General features: G+C 52.4%; 1 long non-coding RNA gene across 2 annotated transcripts; it reads right to left on the bottom strand.

Annotated features, from left to right (window-relative positions):
* Positions 1 to 12,831: 12,831 nt before the first annotated feature.
* Positions 12,832 to 17,928, bottom strand: LOC122483869. Of its 2 annotated transcripts, XR_006297485.1 has the most exons (3): positions 17,303 to 17,928; positions 13,475 to 13,550; positions 12,832 to 13,115 (listed from the first exon to the last, which is right to left on the bottom strand). It is a non-coding gene; the product is annotated as an uncharacterized LOC122483869 (long non-coding RNA). The 2 variants fall into 2 exon arrangements; XR_006297484.1 differs by lacking the exon at positions 17,303 to 17,928 and having other exon boundaries at positions 13,475 to 14,238.
* Between the last annotated feature and the right edge of the window lie 3,120 nt (positions 17,929 to 21,048).

Below are 21,048 nucleotides of genomic sequence, written 5' to 3'. Positions count from 1 at the left end.
CTGCCCCACAGAATCCCTCCTCCCGAGCACTGCAGCATCCCCGGGGATCTTGCCAGGACCTCATCGTGATCATTGCACTTTATCAGAAACAAAAGAGAAGAGCCTGGGTGGCTTGGAGCCCAGGTCCTCCCCACCAGCCAACTGGGTGAAAGGCTGGGCAGAGTGGGGTGGGGGTGGGGGCTAGGAGACAGGGCCTGGGGGCTGGAGCCTGTACAGCCAGACCCCACTGAACAGCTGAGGGGGCCTTTCGGTCTGTGCTCACAGGGGTTCTCTGATGTCTGCTGGTGGACGGAGAGAGTCACCCAACGCCCTGCAGGGAACAGCCCTGGGGGTGAGGAGAGGGAATAGGGTTCTGACACAGAGTCCCCCTCCCCACCCCACCCCCCACCCCCAGACCGTGGGCAGAGGACCAGTGGCCGAAGCTGCATGCTCCTTCTGGCCCCTTCTGGCTCCTCCTTTCCTTGGTTGACAAAGATGGCCAAGGCACCACTAATCTTTAAGAGATCTTTGCCGACGAGGACATGGGCACTCAGGGAGATAACAGGTCTGGCCCCTCGACCAGCAGATAGTAGACTGGGTCCTAGAATGCCAACCCCGGATCCTGCTCCCATGAAACCTTCTAGAACGCTCTCTGAAAGGTCACCAGCCAGTCCAATCACCCTTCTCAGACCTTTCGGAAGCTTCTGGCAGGCTGGCCTCCTTTCCTCTTGCCACGCCCTGCTCCCTTGGTTCTATGACAATACACTATCCAATTCTACTGTTGGACCACCCTCCCCCCGCCTTTTTTTTAATGTTTATTTTTGAGAGAGAGCACACAAGCAGGGGAGGAGCAGGGGGAGAGGGAGAGGGTGAGAATCCGAAGCAGGCTTCGTACTGTCAGCACAGAGTCCGACACGGGGCTCAAACCCACGAACTGTGAGATCATGACTTGAGCCTAAGTCAGATGCTTAACCGACTGAGCCACCCAGGCGCCCCAAGGACCACCCCTTTTTTGGTCTCAATTTCTGTCTCTTCCTCCTCCTGCCCCCTAAATGTTGTTGGCCCTTGGCTCACTCAATATTTTCTCCTTCAGGGGCCAAATTTGGGATGTGACCACATGAGGGATGATTCTGGGTCTCAAATCGACACCCACTTAACTTCCTACACAGGCAAAGCCGAATGTCCCACTAGCCCGACAGACTCACCATAACCTCCTGAGTCAAGAAATCGGTCTTGGCAGATGTGTCGCTTGGATCCAGCCAGGTCTCATCTTCACTGCTTTTTTTTATTTTTTTTATTTTTTTTAAACGTTTATTCATTTTTTGAGAGACAGAGAGTGAGCAGTGGGGGAGGAGAGAGAGAGAGAGAGAGATACAGAATCCGAAGCAGGCTCCGGGCTCTGAGCTGTCAGCACACAGCCCAACGCGGGGCTCGAACCCACGAACTGCGAGATCATGACCTGAGCTGAAGTCAGACACTCAACCGACTGAGCCCCACCCCCAAGGTGCCCTCAAAATAAATAAACTTAAAAAAAAAAAAAAAGCTCTTGAAGACAAGGGCTTTGTCTGTAGCTCCAACCCAAATGGCTAAAAAAAAGTCTAGGAGAGGATCCTGGGAGGATATTCCCTTCTTTTTGTGCAAATCACGGTAGCCATGTCCCCTGCGGTTCTGATCACAAACCCAAGTAATGACTAAGGAGACGAGTGTTGTTAGTACAAAAGGGCGCGGCTGGGAGGAGAAATGGTGGGGGTAAGCTGAGGGAGGTCAGACTTGTTCCTGAAGTCCTCCAATGCCAAAATAAGCAGTGCCACAAGGATCTCTAGAAAAAGATGGCTTACTTTACGGAGTGGGAAACCAGGGTAAGAATGAATGGGTGATGCCCGCCCTAGAACCCAGGCTGGGAGGCGGGTGTCTACCTCATCTCCGAACCTCACATCAATTAAGATCATCGTGCACTTTTACACTGTGTCCCTCGGTGTCTCTATCAGGGAAAGACAGTGGCCTGATGGGCCGCGCGCCAGACCCCGGAGACTTACTGATATGACAGAGGGCCCGGATTCCAGTCCCGGCTCCGGCCCCTACGATAGCTTTCAGGATTATAAGGATACAAATCAGACAACAACAACAAAACCTGAAAACCACTGGGCCGTCTATTCAAGTAATATACCAAACACAAGGGATTTATTCTCACGATTGTTGTTATCCTCTCAGAAGGACCAGGTTTTGGGTGCCACTGTTTGTGTCTCTGGCTACCAGTGCTTATAATTAACATTGCTCGAGCATTTACTATGCACTCAACACTGTGTTAACTCCTTTACATCCCTTATCTCTTTTAATTTTCATAACAACCCTGTGAGCACCGCTGGAGACACTAAGGCTCAGAGAGGCTAAGTAGCTTGTTCAGGGTCCCCCAGCTCATAAGCAGAGATGGAATTCGTCTGGCTCTGTGGCCCTTGCCCTCTCCACCCAATCACACGGCCTCGATGAGAGTAGGTGTCCAGATGGCAGAGGGTAAAACCTAAAACCGTCGACTCATTCATGCAACAGCTCAAGAAATTCTTGAGCGCCCACTCATGCCCAGGCTCAGAGCGAACAAGGCAAGCAACGTCAGGGGGTCGAGAAGTCCTCCACCGGAAGGAGAAACGGCGCTGGAGACCTTACGATCTGCTTCCGAGTTAGTAAGTTCAAGTGCATTTGCTCAATTCATAATGTCATACGACTTAAGCGTTGAAAGGACCTCATTTTACCCACGAGACGGCTAAGGCCCAGAAAGGACAAAAGGCTCCACCACGGCCAGGGAGCAAATCAGTGGCCCAAAAAGGACTAGAAGTTCTGGCTTTCTGACTCAAAGGTCAGTGCCTTTTGGGTATGACCTCATTATTGGTAACGGCCAACACATACACATGTGGCAAGTCCCGATTCCCACCCCCCCCGCCCCAAATCAGACACATGCCTTTGAGCATGATGCTTATGGAATGTAAGAGCTCTGAAGAGTGTCTGAACCTGGACCCCAAAGGCTCTTTCTGTCCTCACCTGTTGCTGCCTCTCGGTTCTGTCTCCTCACCTGGCAGAGACCTGGGGTCAAAGGCACCAATCAGTTTGGGGTGGGGAATTTGTGGGGCCTCAGCAGACTGGTCTCCAGTCCCCATCCCCGGCCTCTGACTCACTGTGCCTCTTATGCCAGCACACAAACATCAGGTGATTTTCAGGAGGGAGCATGCAGAGAAGGGGGGTGTGACCTTACTGTCTCTATTTTACAGTTGAAGAAATTGAAGCTCAGTGAGGTTAAGTGACTAGAATATTTGGGATTCGACTTCCAGGGCTAATTCCAAAGTACAAATGCTTTCCAAATCCGCATTACTTCAGGCAGCACGTTTAACCCCGTTGATCCTCGGTTTTCCCCCAAAAAGATACACACATACCCCGCTGCCCTCAAAAGGCTGTTGTGACAATCACTTGATGTGATGGATAGAAAAGCACGTTGGGGGCGCCTGGGGGGGGGGGTTCAGTCGGTTCAGCGGCCGACTCTGGATTTCGGCTCAGGTCACGATCCCATGGCTCTCGAGTTTGAGCCCCGAGTGGAGCTCCACACGGATAGCGGCAGAGCCTGCTTGGGATGCTCTGTCTCCCCTCTCTCTTTGCCCCTCCCCCATGCGCACGCGCATGCGCTCTCTCTCTCTCTCTCTCTCAAAATAAATAAATAAACTTAAAAAAAAAGCGTTTTGAGGGGCGCCTGGGTGGCGCAGTCGGTTAAGCGTCCGACTTCAGCCAGGTCACGATCTCACGGTCCGTGAGTTCGAGCCCCGCGTCAGGCTCTGGGCTGATGGCTCAGAGCCTGGAGCCTGTTTCTGATTCTGTGTCTCCCTCTCTCTCTGCCCCTCTGCCGTTCATGCTCTGTCTCTCTCTGTCCCAAAAATAAACGTTGAAAAAAAATTAAAAAAAAAAAGTGCTTTGAAATTGTTATAGATATGGGTGAACCAATGCAGGTGCACATCTATATAGATAGAGATAAAGCCTCCTTATACCAGGGGGCCTTCAGGAGGCAGCAGAGTTGGGCAGAAATGCTGCCACCATGCTTCAGTGGCTCCCCACCCACGTTCACTGTCAGGCAGGACGGACGTCCTGGGACATCAGCTTGTGCATGACCCACCTGGATAGGCTCAGGACGGGCGAGGGAGCACACTGCCAGGAAAGGCAGCTGAGGGGGGTGCCTACGAGCAGAGCTGAAACACGGGAAGAGTGCAGCCACGAGGGCTCAGGCAGAGCCCCGTTTGGGGTCCGTGGCCCCAGGTGGAGGCCAAGGTGGGACAAGGTCACGGGGATGCCATCACGTGGCGGGGAGGGGAGCCTCACCACGATCTGTTCTCATCTTCGAGACCGAGAAGCTGAGGCCCAGAGATCGGCTTGTCCAAAATCAACCAGCGGTTAGGAAATCTGCGGGGTTCCTGTTTCTAATAAGGGCCGCCGGAGCACCAGGTTCCACGCTCAGTGAAATTCACTGAAAATCATGGACAAAATGTGTGAGGCGTCACTAAAATGCAGCAGCCACTGTTTGGCTCCGCTGGCCAAAGGCAGGTCAATCCGTGGATGACCCATCCCTGGGCTGACGGTGCAGCGTCTCTCACGCTGAGTCACGACCACGGGGAGGTGACACCCTACCCTGGCGTCACCTTTTGATGTCCCCAGCCTCTCTATCTGAAGGCCAAGTAAGGCAGGGGACAACCAGACGGCCGGCGTGCTGTAGTAAGAACACCAAATGGGGGCAGAATAGACCCAGGTTCCTTGCCCCCACTTTGCCCCTCTCGGCTCTCTCGCTCTCTCTCCTTTGTTATCAAGAAGACGGTTTTGAGTAGATAATCTCTGAATTCTCTCTAAATCATAGAACCTGGGATTCCGCTTTCTCCGCGAGCAGTGAGTTGCTTCAAGTTCAAGGGCCCACATCCCCTTGTCGCAAGGTAGCTGAGCAGTGGGGACAGTATGAGCAGGGGCCGGCCCGTCGCTGGAGCTGGCTGCTGGGTGGGACCTCTGCCAGGTTTCTGAGTCAGCTGGGAGCCCTGTCTGGACAGGTTCCGGCCGACTGGCCCACACTCTGGGCCTATGTGCCCCTAGCAGAGGTCGACCCTGGAGCAAAAGAGGTAGATGGTCCCACCTCTCCTCACCTCCTGCCCTGGGCCACGACACTGCTTGTGCCTCGGAAAAAGGCTTCCTCATCCTTGTTCCTGCTGCTCGAAGCTGCCAATTTCAGGCCTACATCCTCTCATGCCCTGGAAGAGATCCCATGTCAGCCGGCTCAGCTCTCCCTCTAATTGCCCCTAGAGAGAACTTTCTCTTCCCCCTCCCAGGCACTGCCCGAGTTTAGCCATCGTTGTCTTTCTGCTGGGGTTCTGCAGCTCCTACCGGACCTTAGGATTCGGGTTTTGAGTCGCCTCCTCCGTGGCCGGTGGGGTGTCCTGCCTTGTGGCCCCGTCACCGAGCTGAGAAGCCAAGTCCTCCCCAGAATGAAAAGCGTGGAGGCAGTGGAAAGCCACGCCTTTGGGCTAGAAGGGCCACCGTTCACTTTCCTGCTCGGCCTCTCAGTTGCTTGCTGCGTGCCCTTGGACATGTCATTTCTTTTCTGTTTTTTTTTTTTTTTTTTTTCCATTTATAGGCATGGTGATGGCTTTTATAATGTGTCACCTTAGCTAAGCCGAACTGCATTTCTCAGCGCTCCCTTCTCTCTAGGGTCCTGGGTTAGCACTGGCCACAGGGGAAATGTGTGCAAGACTTGGAAGGTCCAAGTAAAAATGCAGCTGTTCTGTTCCACTCTGAAGGCGATGGAGGGCAGTCCTGCCAGCACGGGAGCTCTGGCCCCTCATTCCCTACGGTTCACAGAGGTTCTCCTGCTCTGATCGAACCCAGCCAGATACTCTGGGACAGACACCCTCCCCGGCACTGGGACAGGGAAATAAACAAACCATCCTCCTTCTGGCTCTTAGATTTCCCGTCTGTCTGTACAAGGGGGAGGAAGGGTAATGAAATGAAGAGAGAGTCCCAACTTCTCTGTCAAACGTCTGACCGGACAGGCCCCCAGTGGAAGGCACACGGAACCACCTGTTTGTTGCAAACCCTACGGGTTTAGGGACCCCTGCCCCTGGGATGCGCTTAGTGAGTCGAGGCGCCCCACCAGAAGCCAGGCTTTGGTGACCTTGAGGTATGACTGCTCAGGGCTGAAAACAGAGACCTTTGGGCTCTGTTGGCCCAGCCAAACAGCCACGTTATTTTTCTTTAATCCTTAGGTCAAAGACCTTCCACGCCGTGTGTGGGAGGCAGGAGGAACGCAGCCTCTGTACCTTCCTTGTCAAACTACTGGTGGCGAAGGACCAGCTTTAAAAACAAAACGAAACAAAACAAAAAACTCCCATTCATCACAGATCGACACTTTCATAAGATACAATAGAAAGGAATCATTAGAAAAATTAAAGCACAAAAAACTAACATAATAACCAAGGCCAGATTTTTTATTCGTAGAGTTAGTAGATATGAAACTTCTCCATGGGGGGGCCCAGGCGGCTCAGCCGGTTGAACGTCTGACTCCGGCTCATGTCATGATCTCATAGTTCGTGAGTTCGAGCCCCACCTGCGGTTCTCTGCGGTCAGCCCAGAGCCCCATTCCGATTCTCTGTCCACGCCCCCCTCTCTGCCCCTCCCCCGATCATGTTGTTTCTCTCTCTCTCTCTCAAGAATAAACATTAAAAAAAAGTTAAAAAAAGAAACAAATTTCTCCGCGAAGCCACTATAAATATTTCTAAATGCTTACTCTCAATTCCTACACTTAACTTCTGTGCCCCACGGGTAGCAAATAGGTTCCAACATGGGGCTGTCAGTTCGAAGAGGTCTGTCACGCCTGAAAGACCAGGGGCGTCCCGCACCACTGCTCAGACTCCTTGCTCTTTTGGTCCAGAACAAAACAAACCGCCCCGGGAACCACTCACGCTGTGACCTTGCTTCCAGCCCCGCCCTCTCCGGGTCCTGGTGTCTCATCTGTAAAACGGGGTGCCGTTGGAACCGTAAGGTGCCGCCCGTCAGCGAGGGCATGCCGTGACCTCTCTGGTGTGTGGGCAAGGCCGGCTGGGCCTAAGCTGGATTCAGCTGCGGCCGCTGCTCTGGCATGTGGGGAAAGGGCTCTCACGGGAGCACATCTGGGGAGTCCTGAGGCAGACACAGAGCTGGGGAGACGTTGGCGTCTTGCTTCGCGTGGCTTCGGGCTTGTCTTCCTGAGATCTCTCCGAAACTAAGGGCACACGTGCCATTGGGCCCGGGACACAGCAGGACACGGAGAGAGGATGGGCACATCCAGCCTTTCTGAGACACAGCAGGGTTGCGGTGGGGAGGCGTGCAGGGAACCCCATGGGTTCAGCTCCTCGAGGCTTCTGCTGTCTGGGGAGTACGGGAAGGTGACCTTGGGAAGCACACGGCGTCCTGTGGCGTTGGCAGGGCAGGGGCGGGGAGCAAGGCCTGTTCTTCCAGGAAGCAAAAGTGGACGTGTTGGTCAGACACGTAAGATACCCCCCCTGAGGGCCCCGTAGGAACTGGGGAAGATTTCTGATTTCTGGCATGCACGCTCAGTGGGGCAGGATCACCCCCAACGGGGCCAAAATTGCTTCTTGGGAGGCGAAAAGAATCTCGCTCTTTCTATACATAAACACAGATATGCATCCAGTAGGTAAACAGCTATCTGTGGCATTCAACTTTTTTTTTTTAATTTTTTTTTAACGTTTATTTATTTTTGAGACAGAGAGAGACAGAGCATGAATGGGGGAGGGGCAGAGAGAGGAGGAGACACAGAATCGGAAGCAGGCTCCAGGCTCCGAGCCATCAGCCCAGAGCCCGACGCGGGGCTCGAACTCACGGACCGTGAGATCCTGACCTGAGCTGAAGTCGGAGGCTTAACCGACTGAGCCACCCAGGCGTCCCCGTGGCATTCAACTTTTAAGAGGGGTCATGGTGGTGGGGGGTAGGTGCCTAAACTGGTTCGCAAGGGGGACAATAACGAAGAAAGGGTTTGGGCACATTTACTCACGGGGTCTGATGTCCTATGTAGAAAGATGCAGGGGCGCCCGGGTGGCTCAGTGGGTTGGACGTCTGACTTCGGCTCAGATCATGATGTCACGGTCTGTGGGTTTGAGCCCCGTGTCGGGCTCTGTGCTGACAGCTCAGAGCCCGGAGCCTGCTTCAGATTCTGTGTCTCCCTCTCTCTCTGCCCTTTCCCTGATTCTGCTCTCTCTCTTTCTCACAAAAACAAGTAAACATGAAAAAAACGCCCTAATGCCTCTCAAGCCAGACTACTGTGTCAGCCACCTCTGGTATTTTCCAGCCCCCGGGCTGCCCACTACTATTCTGTCCAAATGCCTCGGGAGTCACTCAAGGTCTAGCTGGTGGCGGGAGGGGGAGGGTGGAGGGTCACGATCCATACCAGCTCTGTGACCCTGGGCTTGCTCTTGCCCTCCCTGAGACTGTTATTTTAAAAACGGGAAAAGCATTCGTTTTCTGCCGCCTGTAGAGCTTTCCCGAGAAGATCAAATAAAGAAATGATCCCGTAAGCAACCCTTCTTTCCTCCCTCCCTAAAATAACAATCCTACATGCCAGGCACTTTCCTAGACATTGGGTACATTCCGGTAAACCGGGCAGGGTTAGTCCTTCCCTCAGGGGGGGAATCTCACAGTGTAGACCAGCACTGTCCATTAGCACGTCCCAGGATGATGGAACTTCGGTGGCTGCTAATCGCAGACCGCTACTGAGCCCTTGAAACATAACTGGTGTGACCGAAGATCTAAATCTTTCGTTTTGTTTCATTTTCACCAATTTATTTATTTATTTATTTATTTATTTATTTATTTTAACATTTATTTATTTTTGAGACAGAGAGAGACAGAGCATGAACGGGGGAGGGGCAGAGAGAGGGGGAGGGGCAGAGCGAGAGGGAGACACAGAATCGGAAGCAGGCTCCAGGCTCTGAGCCGTCAGCCCTGAGCCCGACGCGGGGCTCGAACTCACGGACCGTGAGAGGGTGACCTGAGCTGAAGTTGGACGCTCAACCGACTGAGCCACCCAGGCGTCCCCATTTTCACCGATTTAAATGGAAACAACCACACAGGGCTGGTGGCTACGGTGTGGGACAGCACAGGTACAGACACCTAGGGGTAAGGAAGACGTCAAAAACAAAGGGACGATTCCTCAGAAAAGTAAGCGCAGAATGACCGCATGACCCAGCAATTCACTCCTAGGTATACGCCCAAAAGAACTGAAAATAGGTATTCGGACACATACTCGTACGTGAACTTTCACAGCAGCGAAATGGCCAGAAAGGAAAATTCATAGAGGCAGAAAGCAGAAGGCGGAAATGGGGAGCAACTGCTTAATGGGGTACAGGGTTTCCTTTTGGGAAGATGAAAATGTTTTGGAACTAGGGAGAGGGGATGGCTGTACAACATTGTAAATGTTCTTTTGGGGGGGGGGCATAGGTGAGTGAGAGGCACAGAGAGAGAGAGAGAAAGAGAGAGAATCCCAAGAGGGGCAGAGGGGGTGAGAGAGAGTTTTCACCCGAGATGGGGCTTGAGCTCACCCGATGTGGGACTCGGAACTCACGAACTGTGAGATCATGACCTGAGCCAAAGTCAGATGAGCCACTCAGGCGCCCAATGTTGTCTATGTTCTAAATGACATTCAATTGTACGCTTTACAGCGGTTAGCAGCATGTCGTGTGAATGAGACCTGACGGTGAGGACGGCGGGCAGGGGGCAGAGCGCTCTGGACAAAGGCACCAGCCAGACGAAGCCAGGCTGGGGGGTGGGGGGGCACAGCCCACTCTGGATGGCTCTGGCGAGGTAGGCAGGGGCGAGGCAAGGTGCACCCTGCGGGGATCTGCGATCTGCAGGAGAGCACGGCTAACGCTTAGGGTGATGGGTACCATGGAATGGTACGTTGGCCATTTCTCTACCACTTCAGATACGGGCTCCTTGCCCTCCCCAAACCAAACCCTGAAGGTTTAAGCAGTTCTTTGCTGTAGGGTTCAGGTTGGGGGGCTGGGGACTGTCCCTCCCTTCAGCTCTTACTCCTTTATTCCTGATTGCCTGGACCTTAGAGGTCATGTCGCGTGGGGCCTCCTCCCTCCCTCCTTCCTCTTCTTCCTCCCTTTTCCCCCAACAAGCCCCTCTCTGACTCTCTGCTCAGCACACTTCCTGCCGGCCCAGTGGAGGGAAAAGCAAGCCATGGCCCTGGAATCTACTAGAATGGATGTCCAGCTTGCTGGTGCAGTGTGGCTCCCTCGATGGAGATTGTTCCTCGGGTGGAGAAGACTCGAGAGGCAGCAGCATTGGCAGAAGAGCACGAGCTCAATTTTGACATCTTCAAGAGCCCTGTACGCCTCACTTATTTTCACAGTGTTCTTCAGTGCTCCACGTGGAGGATCCACAGGAGCCAAAGCCCAGGAGGACTGGCACAGGTGCCAGGCAAGGGTGAGTAGGACGTAGCTGGCAATAGCTAGCTGTTTGGAGAGCGTGTCACACCTCTCAGGTGGGTTCCACCTTCTAACACATTTCCACTGACTTCACAACCACCTGTGGTTTTGCCAGGCCGGCTGGCGTCCTCCTCACTTTCCAAGATGAGCCCTTTGTTTCAAGGTCATCTGGCAAGGGTTAGGGCCCAGGTCTCCCGAGTCCCCGGTTCCAAGATCTTTCTCTGGTTGCCTGTGTTCCGATGTCTCTCGGCGACCTCCTAAGGGGAAAAACCCTTCTCTTCCAAAGAGCGTTTTCCACGAATGCTAGGGTGGTGGTGGGTGGGCAGGAGGAATGACCACCTTCGGTCCCGAGAGCTTCCTAGATGAACAAGGCTGTCCTCGGCGTTGGAATGAAAAGACGTCAAAGTCCTCTGGGCACAGAGGGTTCCTGAGCTGCTCCTTCTGAGCCATCAGCCAGGCGGTGGCCAGGCCTGCCTCTGGCCCCCAGTTGACATACTCCTGCCACTAAGGTGCCCACCAAGGGTCTCGACAAGGCCAGTGATGCTTGACTCTACTGAAAGGTCCTGGGGCTGCTGCAGAGACCCTGAACAATTTCCTGCAACTCCTATTGTGAAGCTGCGGACGGAGCAACAAGGGATTCTCCCAAGGTCACTGGGGTCTGAGAAGGCCACGCAGAGGGCAACAGGTGCCAGTCAAACAGGCAATCTTCGATCTGAGACACCCCAGTCTTAGCTTGGGTCCCCACCATGGTAGGGGAGTAGACATGCTCCCAATGGCATGGGGGACCCAAACCAGGTGGACTTTGCCAGTGTCATCTGAGAGGGTGTGGGCATCTGGGATCAAGGCCTGGGCCATCAACCCACTCCTACCTCATGACGCCCCTTACGAATCATAAACACACACAGATCTCCTGAGGTTTGATGATTAACACAGGCAATGGGTCTCTAGCCCCGTGTGTCCACATGCCAGGGTTAGTGGGCCAACAAACACCAACATCTACATGATCTCATGTAATCCCTCCATCAAAGCTGTAGGAGAGGTGTTATGGTCTCTTACTTTGATCACATGAAGAAATGGAGACGAAGAGGAGTATAGAATAAGTAGCTGGCGATCACCCGGGACTCCCTGGGAGATCTGGGTCCGCGGCTTAGAGCTTTATCTCCTGACAGCGCTCTCCTCATCCATCCCGGTGGCTGACCACACCTGTCCTCGGACCAGTGCCAGGCTGGCTCCGCTGGGAACCAAGGGCCTTGCCCCTGGAGATGCTGGTTCAAGAGCACAGGAGTCGACGGTTCCAACGAACAAACAAAAGCCTTCTCTCCTCCACTCCTCTTGGACGGCGACTTGGAACCTGGCTCCCCATATCCTCCTCAGCCCCCATCTTTGGACCTTAGAGGTCCACCCGTGGGGACTTCGCGTCTGTGCTGACTTCCATCCCACATGGTAGAGTCTCACATCTGTCGCTGCCGGCCCCTGTGGACCACACACGCCTGTGGTCTCCTGAGTTGCCAAAGACCGGGTCCTCCTCCCTGAACACACTTTCAACCGATGCTCCTGGCCTCTGCCTGTACCGCACATGCTCATTCTGCCTTGAGGGCCTCAAGGTAACCTCATGTGCACCTCCGGTAACACGGATAAACCCTGGCAGCTGGGCTGGGGTTGTTGTTTTGTTTTTTGCTTTTTGTTTTTTTTTTTATGTTACTACCCACCTTTTTTTAGGTATGTCTCTACAGAAAGAAAATAAACTCTTTCATAACAAGACAGGTAAAAGCCTCCAGGTGATTCTAATGCCCAGGCAGTTTGGGGAAACTGCTAAAGTCTGCGGTTCTCCCCCAGGCTCTCTCGCGTGTGGCACAGCGCTGATTTCCATTTACCTGCTCCTTCCCAAGTGTCTCCCTGCCCCAGCCCCCTCTGTGCCCGCATTCCTGAGGCCTGGGACCCTTCTGGGGCAGATTGCTTCATTGTGTCTGTTTTCCCATATGTCGGGTTGCACAGCACAGCATCAGCCTGCGATCCTGGCCTCCCTTGCCTCCAGCTGGGTCACAAAGCCTCTAGTGGGGGGTGGGGGGGGGGGGGATTCATCATTAGCTCACTCAGGAGATCTGCTGGCACGTTGGCCACCCCTCCCCTCCCCGATCTGCTTAGTGGCCCTTTCCAAGTGCCAGCAGGAGCAGCTGGGTACAGCCACCACACGGGAACCCCCAGGGTGTGGGAGGGCCATGGCCGAGAGAGATAGGAGTTAAGGGAGATGCTTAACTCTCTCCGCTCCGCTGCTATGGGCCCCAGGTCTGGGCTCTGTGAGGTTACATCCTTACATGTTGCACCGCTGAAACGGAAGAACATCTTGACTGTCCCATCCGCACAATGCTCTCCTTGTGTTTAATCCCACTGACTTCACCTTCTCTTGCCTGCAAACAGCTGGCAGGTGCACTGGGGTGTCAGCGATGAGGAGGAGGAGGAGGTGATGTGCTCCCCGGGACCCACAGTCTGGCGGAGGAGACAAAATGCTGTTGATTCTGGGATCATCGAGATAGCACCCCGGAGTCGCTGGGGTTCGGGGGAAGGCCGGCTCGCAGAGGAGAGCGAGAGGCGTCAGAGGAGACAGCATTTGGGTTGGCTCTTCGAGGAGGAATCTGTCAGCTAGAAAGGTGGAAGGAAAGTGGGCAGTTCAGACAGTGGGCATGTCACGAGCGTGGCACAGAACACGCAGGCCCCAAAGCCGCCCGCGCGCAGGAACCGGATGGAGGGCAAACATTTGAAATCCCTCCGAAACCATTTCACTCATCCAAGAACCATTATCCTGAGCCTCACTACATGGAAAGCTCTAAGGTGGGTGCTGCGGGCAACAGGGAACAAATTAGTCTCCGCCCCAAAGGACATCCAGTCTGGCAGGGAAAGGACAATAAAAACAGTGGACGATTATGGAGTTTTAGCTATAGATGGAAACTTCCAGATTTCCTTGTTCTAAACTTGCCGAAACGAGGGGAGGGATGACTCACCCACGATGAAAAGCCAGCTGGAGAGACGGCCAGGATCAGACTCAGATCTTCAGATTTCTGTCCCATGCTCTTCTCCCTGTGCCACAGCAGAAAGCTTGGACGGGCCCGTGGGAGCTGGAGGGACAGTGTGAGGGCTTCCGGCTGGGGAAAGGGTGCTGGTGAGGTGCCTGAGCTGGGCCTTGAAAGCCAGGATGGCACAGAGCGTGTGCTCAGGAGACCTGGGTGTTCAGAGACCCTGAGACAGGGGGGCAGGAAGGGGTTCCCCGGAACCCAGGCTGGGGCAGTGGGGTGGGTCAGACCTTGTGCCGACCTTCTAAGAAGTCTATTTATCTCCGAGAGTGGTGAAGAAATGTGGAGACCAGAAGGAGGGAGCCTAGTGTGGCCACTCCCTGTCGGTGGCCCTAAGGTAGTCCCAGCCACGCCCAACTTGGTCTTTCCAGAGTATGTAAATTTTTTACTTCCCCCCCGCAGAGTGTAATCTTCCGGAAACCAGGGATCATTCAACATGACAAGTGTGCTGGTCACCAAAGAGGATACAGAAATGATTGTCTGTGCCCAGAGGATATGACCCTCTCGGCCAGAGGACACAAGTGACTTGAGGCAGAGTGTCAGGGCTAGGTGGGGGGTGGGTAGTAGGTACAAACACCTAGGAGATTAGGAATTACTACCATCCAAACAAACAAAACAAAACAAAAACCCAGAAAAGAACCAGCGTCGGGGGCACCTGGGAGGCTCAGTCAGTTAAGCACCTGACTTTGGCTCAGGTCACGATCTCGTGGTTTGTGGGTTTCGAGCCTCGCGTGGGGCTCTGTGCTGACAACTTGGAGCCTGGAGCCTGCTTCGGATTCTGTGTCTCACCCTCGCTCTCCGCCCCTCCCCTCTCGCACTCTGTCCCTCTTTTTCTCAAAAATAAGCATTTAAAAAAAAGAAGAAGAAGAAGAAGAAGAGAAGAAAATAACAACTGTTGGCAAGGATGCGGAGAAATTGAACCACTTGGTGGCGGAAATGTAAAATGGTGCCATGACTGTGACAGATAATATAGCAATTTCTCCAAAACGCTAAAAATAGAATACCACGTGACCCAGCAATTCCACTTCCGGGCGAATATCCACAAGAACGGAAAGCAGGGTCTTAAAGATATATTTATTTTATAGCCATGTTCATAGCAGCATTATTCACGATGGCTAAAACGTGGAAGCATACAAGTGTCCACCGAATAAACAAAAATGTGGTCTCTACCCGCCACGGCATATTATTCAGCCCTAAAAAGGGAGGAAAAAGCTCGCGCAGGCTACGTCTGCTGCTAAGTGAAATCAGCTGGTTACAAAAAGATAAATACCCTGGGATTCCTCTTACGTGAGGTTACTGGAACAGTCAAGCTCGAGGAGACGGAAAGGAGAAAGGTGGTTGCCAGGGGCTGGGGAGGAGGGGACAGGGAGGGCGGTGGTATGGTTTAATGGGTACAGAGTTTCAGTTCGGGAATATGAAACAGTTCCGGTGACGGACGCAGTGATGGGGGAACAGCAGTATGTATCTAAGGCCGTGCCAGCGGACAATTAAAACTTATGGTAATAATTAAAGGTAATAGCCAAAATTAAGATAATAGCCAAATTATGGGAAGGGCCTCAATGTCCATCAACTGAAGAGTGGACAAAGAAGATGTGGTTTATATATACAATGCAGTACTACGTGGCAATGAGAAAGAATGAAATCTGGCCCTTTGTAGCAACGTGGATGGAACTGGAGGGTAGTATGCTGAGTGAAATAAGTCAGTCGGAGAAGGACAGATACATGTTTTCACTCATATGTGGCTCTTGAGAAACTGAACAGAAGACCATGGGGGAAGGGAAGGGGAAAAGAACAGTTACAAACAGAGAGGGAGGGAGGCAAACCACAGGAGAATCTTAAATGCAGAGAACAAACTGAGGGGGGCAGAGGGGGGGAGAGGGGAAAATGGGTGAAGGGCATTGAGGAGGGCACTTGTCGGGATGAGCACTGGGTGTTGTATGTAAGCCAATTTGACAATAAACTATATTCATAAAAAAAATGGTTAAGATGACGGGGGCGCCTCTGGGTCTCTCAGTCGGTTAAGCGTCCAACTTAGGCTCAGGTCATGATCTCATGGTCTGTGGGTTCGAGCCCGGCGTCGGGCTCTGTGCTGGCAGCTCGGAGCCTGGAGGCTGCTTCCGATTCTGTGTCTCCCTCTCACCCTGCTCCTCCCCCACTCGTGCTCTGTCTCTGTCTCTCTCTCAAAAAATAAACATTTAAAAATGTATAAAAAGTGGTGAAGACGATAAATTTTATGTCGTATGTATTTTACCACAATAAAACATTTGAAAAAGGAAAAAACCAACAGGAGATGAGGGGTCAGCAAACGCTTCCTATAAAGGGCCAGACGGTAAATACTTTCAGCTTTGTAAGTCATACGATCTCTGTCACAACGATGCAAATACTCAGTTCTATCAGTTTGGCACAGAAGCCACCGCAGATAAGGAATACACAAATAAGTGTGGCCAGGTTCCATTAAGTCTATTTACAAAACTAAGTGGCGAGCCAGACCTGTCCATGGGCTGTGGTCTGCTGATCTAGGTGTCCGCACCTGTATCTTGACTTTCCATTGAGCACTGATCACAGGCTCTAGGTTTGTGAGGTTCTATGTCTTTTAGAAACATTTTTTTAATGTTTAGTTTTGAGAGAGAGAGAGAGAGAGAGAGAGAGAGACAGAACGCGAGCAGTGGAGGGGCACAGAGAGACACAGAATCCGAAGCAGGCTCCAGGCTCCAAGCTGTCAGTACGGAGCTTGGCCTGGGGATCCAACTCCCAAACCAGGGGCCACCCAGGCTCAGGCTCATGTGAAGTTCCATGTTAACTTGTAGCCTCTTGTCAGGCAGAGTGCAAACAATTTCCCTCAGGTAGAAAAGATCTTTCCAAAACTTAAGGATGTTTGCCCTGGAGGGCAATACCAGTTCTGTATCAGACCTATCGGTTCGAGCTAGCCATTCCTATAAATACCTTGTTCTTCAAATTCTCCCAGGAGTCATCTTGCCTGCCCTGCCTGTTCCCTCATGAAGGAGTTAAAGAAATCTCTGATGCACAGTCTTTCCTTAAAAACAGAACAAAAACTGTAAGAAATCCAAAAAGGGGGTGATTAGTGCTCGCTTTGGCAGCACATATACAGAAAGGGGGTGATTCAAATTGCTGGGGAGATCAGGAAAGGCTTCTTGGAGGCGGCAGCATTTGAGAAGGGCCTGGAAGGTTGAGAAGGCTGGCTGGCTTGGGGGCCTGGTACAGGTCAGCGGAAGGCTGGGGAAACAGCATGGAGCTGGAACAGGGGGAAAGGAGCGGCACCCCAGCACACAGGCTGAGAATCTCTTCCGGGGGGCAATGAATGGCTCGGGGACCTCCGACCCGGTTCCCAAGGCCTCGCGTGGCCCCCTGCCTGAGTCAGCCTGCATCGGGTTTGATGCTGAGGACAGGCCCTGGGAAGAGGCAGACCTTGAAGTGGGGGCCGGGCCCCAGCACTGCTGATGTCTGTGCGATCCTGATTTCCTTTTTTTTTTTTTTTTTAAGTTTATTTATTTATTTTGAGAGAGACAGAGAGAGAGGGAGACAGAGAATCCCAAGCAGGTTCTGCTGCCCTTTCCGCGCGGAGCCCGATGCGGGGCTCGAACTCACAAACCATGAGATCATGACCTGAGCCAAAATCAAGAGTCAGATGCTTAACCGACTGAGCCACCGGACGCCACCTGATTTCATTTCTTCACCCTTGCATATCAGCTTTTTCACCTGCAAACAAAGACAATAATAATTGTGGATCGGGTGACTCACCGACTCAATGGCCCTGTGACTCAACGGCCCTGAAGGAGACGCCTTCGTGTCTGGTTCCCCACAGCTCTCATCACACCTGTGCTCAGGGCCATGCCCTCACCCTCACAGGCAGAGGCTGTGCCCCAGGCACCTGTTCTCTGGCTGGGAAGGGAGTAGAGGACAATGGGGCCCATGGGTGGGGCTTGTCCTGGCTGGGCAGCCAGCCGAAGCCGCTTCACGGATCATTCTCTCACTCCGACCGTAAACAATTGCTGAGGCCTGATATCCCATTTTATATTTACAGAGCCATATTTTCTCTTTCTGGCGAGCAACAGCAATTAGGTGGTTCTCAAAGTCGCTCTGGGTGTACACAGGGACGCACCCAGTGTGAGCCCATTGTACCCATGAACAAACTCTGGTTCCAGAGGGAAAGTGACGCAGAGTCATCGAGAAGTCACTGGTAGGGCTGGGGCTTAGGCTCCATGGCCTGGTTGATGGTGACTGTTGTCGGCCACTTCCTCCAGCTGCCTTTCCGTCAACACCAGGGCCTGCACTGGGGGCTGCTGGAAGCTGAGCTATCCCAGCCTGAGTGGCAGGGCCCGGGCTGTGGACGGATTGGTGACTGCAGGGCGGCCCACGACAGTGAAGCTTCTTGTCCTCTCGCTTTTAGGTAATTTGGCCTTAAAAGTACCTGGGGTATTATTGTCTGTTGGGGAATTGCCCTCGGCAGGCCCCCTGGGAAAAGAACCATTAGGGAAGAAAATAAGGTCTCGCCAGAAATTGTGCGGCCTTACGTTTAGCCCTTGCCGTCCCCTATGGAGACTCCTCTACTTGCAGGAAGGGTTAGCCTCATACATTTGCCAGCAAAGGCGGCCAACGAAGGAGAGACATATGGATCCGAAAGCCCCACTCCGGTAACTAAGGAGTGTATCTTTGGACACAGGTCCCTCTGACCCCTGGGTCCACTTGGCCCCCAGGAGGCATTCCAGATGATGACTGAACCTAGTCGGTTAAAGTACAGAATGGTTCATTGGTTCCTAGGTGCATTGTCTGTCTGCGACTGTATAAGGCGTGGGTTCCTAAGGCCCTCTTGGCCCCCTTCCTGACACCTCGGACCCAGGCGAACACTTTTGTTCTTCAAAACCACGAAGGGTTCAGGGAAACAACTAAGAGGTCGTGTCCCTGTAACTGTTCCACTCGAGGTGTTGAGAGATAAATGGCCTTTCATGAAAACAGCAAAGCAAATACTTTATAAATTATAGATGAACATAGATACATAATAAAAACAAGAAAAGAAATTAATCAATAAGCAAAGGGCAGGAGGGAACGTTATGACAAAACAATCATGTTATTCCTCATTGGGTGACTATGCAAAGGAACAATTTTAGAATCGGGTAACGTTAGAAAAACATAGATGACGTACGTTACAAGGAAATCACTAGCATATATTATGCCACGTTTAGTGCAATAAAGGGGCCAGTTCAACACACTGCTGTCGTCTGTGTCCGTTTTTATTTTAGTTTTTTATTTTCATTTCTGTTTTAGTTTTGTTTTATTTTCACTTTTTCGCCGATGCCGTTCATCCTTCGGGAACCCCCGGACCTGCCGGAGCTGGACTGCGGCAGGGGGCTGTCAGACTGATGACTGTAAGTAACATGGTCTCTGAAATCGCTTCCGGGCCGCCTCCAGCGACACTGAGGTGTGTCTGGTTGACGGAAGTGCTCTCTAGGCTCTAGGTGCTGCTCAAAGCCTCCAGCGTCCCAGACTGAGCCCAGGCAGCTGGGAGGTGCTGGGCGTGGAAGGCAATCTCCATCTGTTTTCTGGGGAGATTACTGCCTCCTTCACTCTCAGACTCTGATTTGCTGGCCCCGGTGGTACCACAAGCTGAGCGCCTCAGGAGCTCTGGTCCCTCTGTGACTGTGGCCGCTGATTTGTTCCCTGGCTTCCTGCTGATCGGGGCTAATTCCTGAAAACTCAAAGTCCGTCTCTAGGCAGGAACAGACTGTGGCCTGAGCTGAACAAGCCTGTCTGCAGCTCTGAGGGTATGAACTCACTCCCCCAGATCAGTGGCTGAGCTGTGGGGCCGAGTCACAAGGTGGAGGTAAACAGCCAGGAAAGCCAGTGAAATGCTGGCCTTGGAGTGGGCCGCTCAACCTCGTTCCCCAGCAGCGGGGACTGGGCAAGAGACCCCCTCTGCAGTCTTGGGGCGGGGGGCTCTTTGGCTCAGCCTCTGGTTGCTCGCCCCTTCCAGAGAGGGGGATGACCTTGTCGGGCACTCCTTCTCACTCTTCCACGGTCTTTCTACAGCATCTTTTGTGGCCTCGGCATTCATGGCCAAGGGCAAATCCCTGCAAATCCTTCTGGACATTTCCTTAAGGAACAAATCATGAGCCAGCGAGCAATCCCACTGCTAGATAGATCCACCAGAGAAACGAGCACGAAGGCCCACCAAAAATAATAATAATAAGCACAGAACAATCCGGACAGCTTTATTCGTAACAGCCCCAAACTGGAAACGCGACAAACGTCCATCAGCAGTAGGAAGCATAAATAAATCGTGATATGGTCCCACGGTGGGACAGCACTCAGCAATAAAAATTGTTATTGTTCATGTGCAACAACCTGGAGGAATTTCACAGACGCAGTGATGATCAAAAGACGGCCGACCTACGATACAACGTGCTGCAAGATGCCATTTAGATGAGATCCAAGAACAGCCCAAGTGAATAGATGGCGATACCGGTTAGAAGAGTGGCTTCCTTGGGATGGGGAGACTGCCCTGGGTATTGGAAATGTTCCTTGTCTGGTTGGTAGCAGCATAAGTGTGTGTGTGTGTGTGTGTGTGTGTGTGTGTGTGTGAAAATCTTCAAGTTGTATACTCAAGATTTGTGTATGTTACCATACGTACATTATGCCTCGATTAAAGCAATTAAAGGACCAATGATCTCCCGGTTCGTGAGTTCGAGCCCCGCATCAGGCTCTGCGCTGGCTCGGGCGTGCTTTCTCTCTCAAAATGAATGAATGAATGAATGAATGAATGAATGAATAAACAATCAAATGACCAAATACATTTAAAATTTGTTCTATAAGGTATACATTCTGGCTCTTTTCCCAGGAACATCCCAGCCACACTGGTTCTCTTTGTCAGTTGGGTGCTGGGGTGGGCAGTTCCATAAGTGGCTCTTCAGAGGTTTCCTGCTCCAAAGCATGACAGGCTCTGAATTGCTGCCCTGCCCCCATGACTGGCCCACAGAGGCACCTGCTTCCCTTTGCCTTCAGCCCCCTTGACCTCTTGCCTTCCCATATAAAGTGCCAAGGGAGAAAAGAGCAGGAAGATACGGGACCTGAGACATGGGAAGGCCACATGAAAGGGTGAACATTTGAGCAGGGCCATGGCGGAAAAAAGTCTAGGAGGATCTGTGCTACGCGGATAACTGTGGTTAACTCCACAGAGAGAAAGGCAAGGGAATGTTCACGTTTTACTCCACATGTTTCTGTAATGGTTGAAGTTTTTATTTTATTTAATTTTAATTTTATTTTTAAATGTTTATTTTTGAGAGAGAGAGAGTGAGTGGCGAAGGGGCAGAGAGAGAGGGAGACACAGGATCTGAAGCAGGATCCAGGCCCCGAGCTGTCAGCACAGAGCCCGACGTGGGGCTCAAATTCACAGACCACGAGATCATGACCTGAGCCAAAGTTGGACGCTCAACCGACTGAGCCACCCAAGCGCCCCTGATTGAAGTTTTTAAATGAACACGAATTATCTC

Source organism: Prionailurus bengalensis, chromosome D1 (genome assembly GCF_016509475.1).
Source record: "Prionailurus bengalensis isolate Pbe53 chromosome D1, Fcat_Pben_1.1_paternal_pri, whole genome shotgun sequence".
NCBI lineage: Eukaryota > Metazoa > Chordata > Mammalia > Carnivora > Felidae > Prionailurus > Prionailurus bengalensis.
This window is presented reverse-complemented; position numbering and strand designations above follow the sequence as displayed.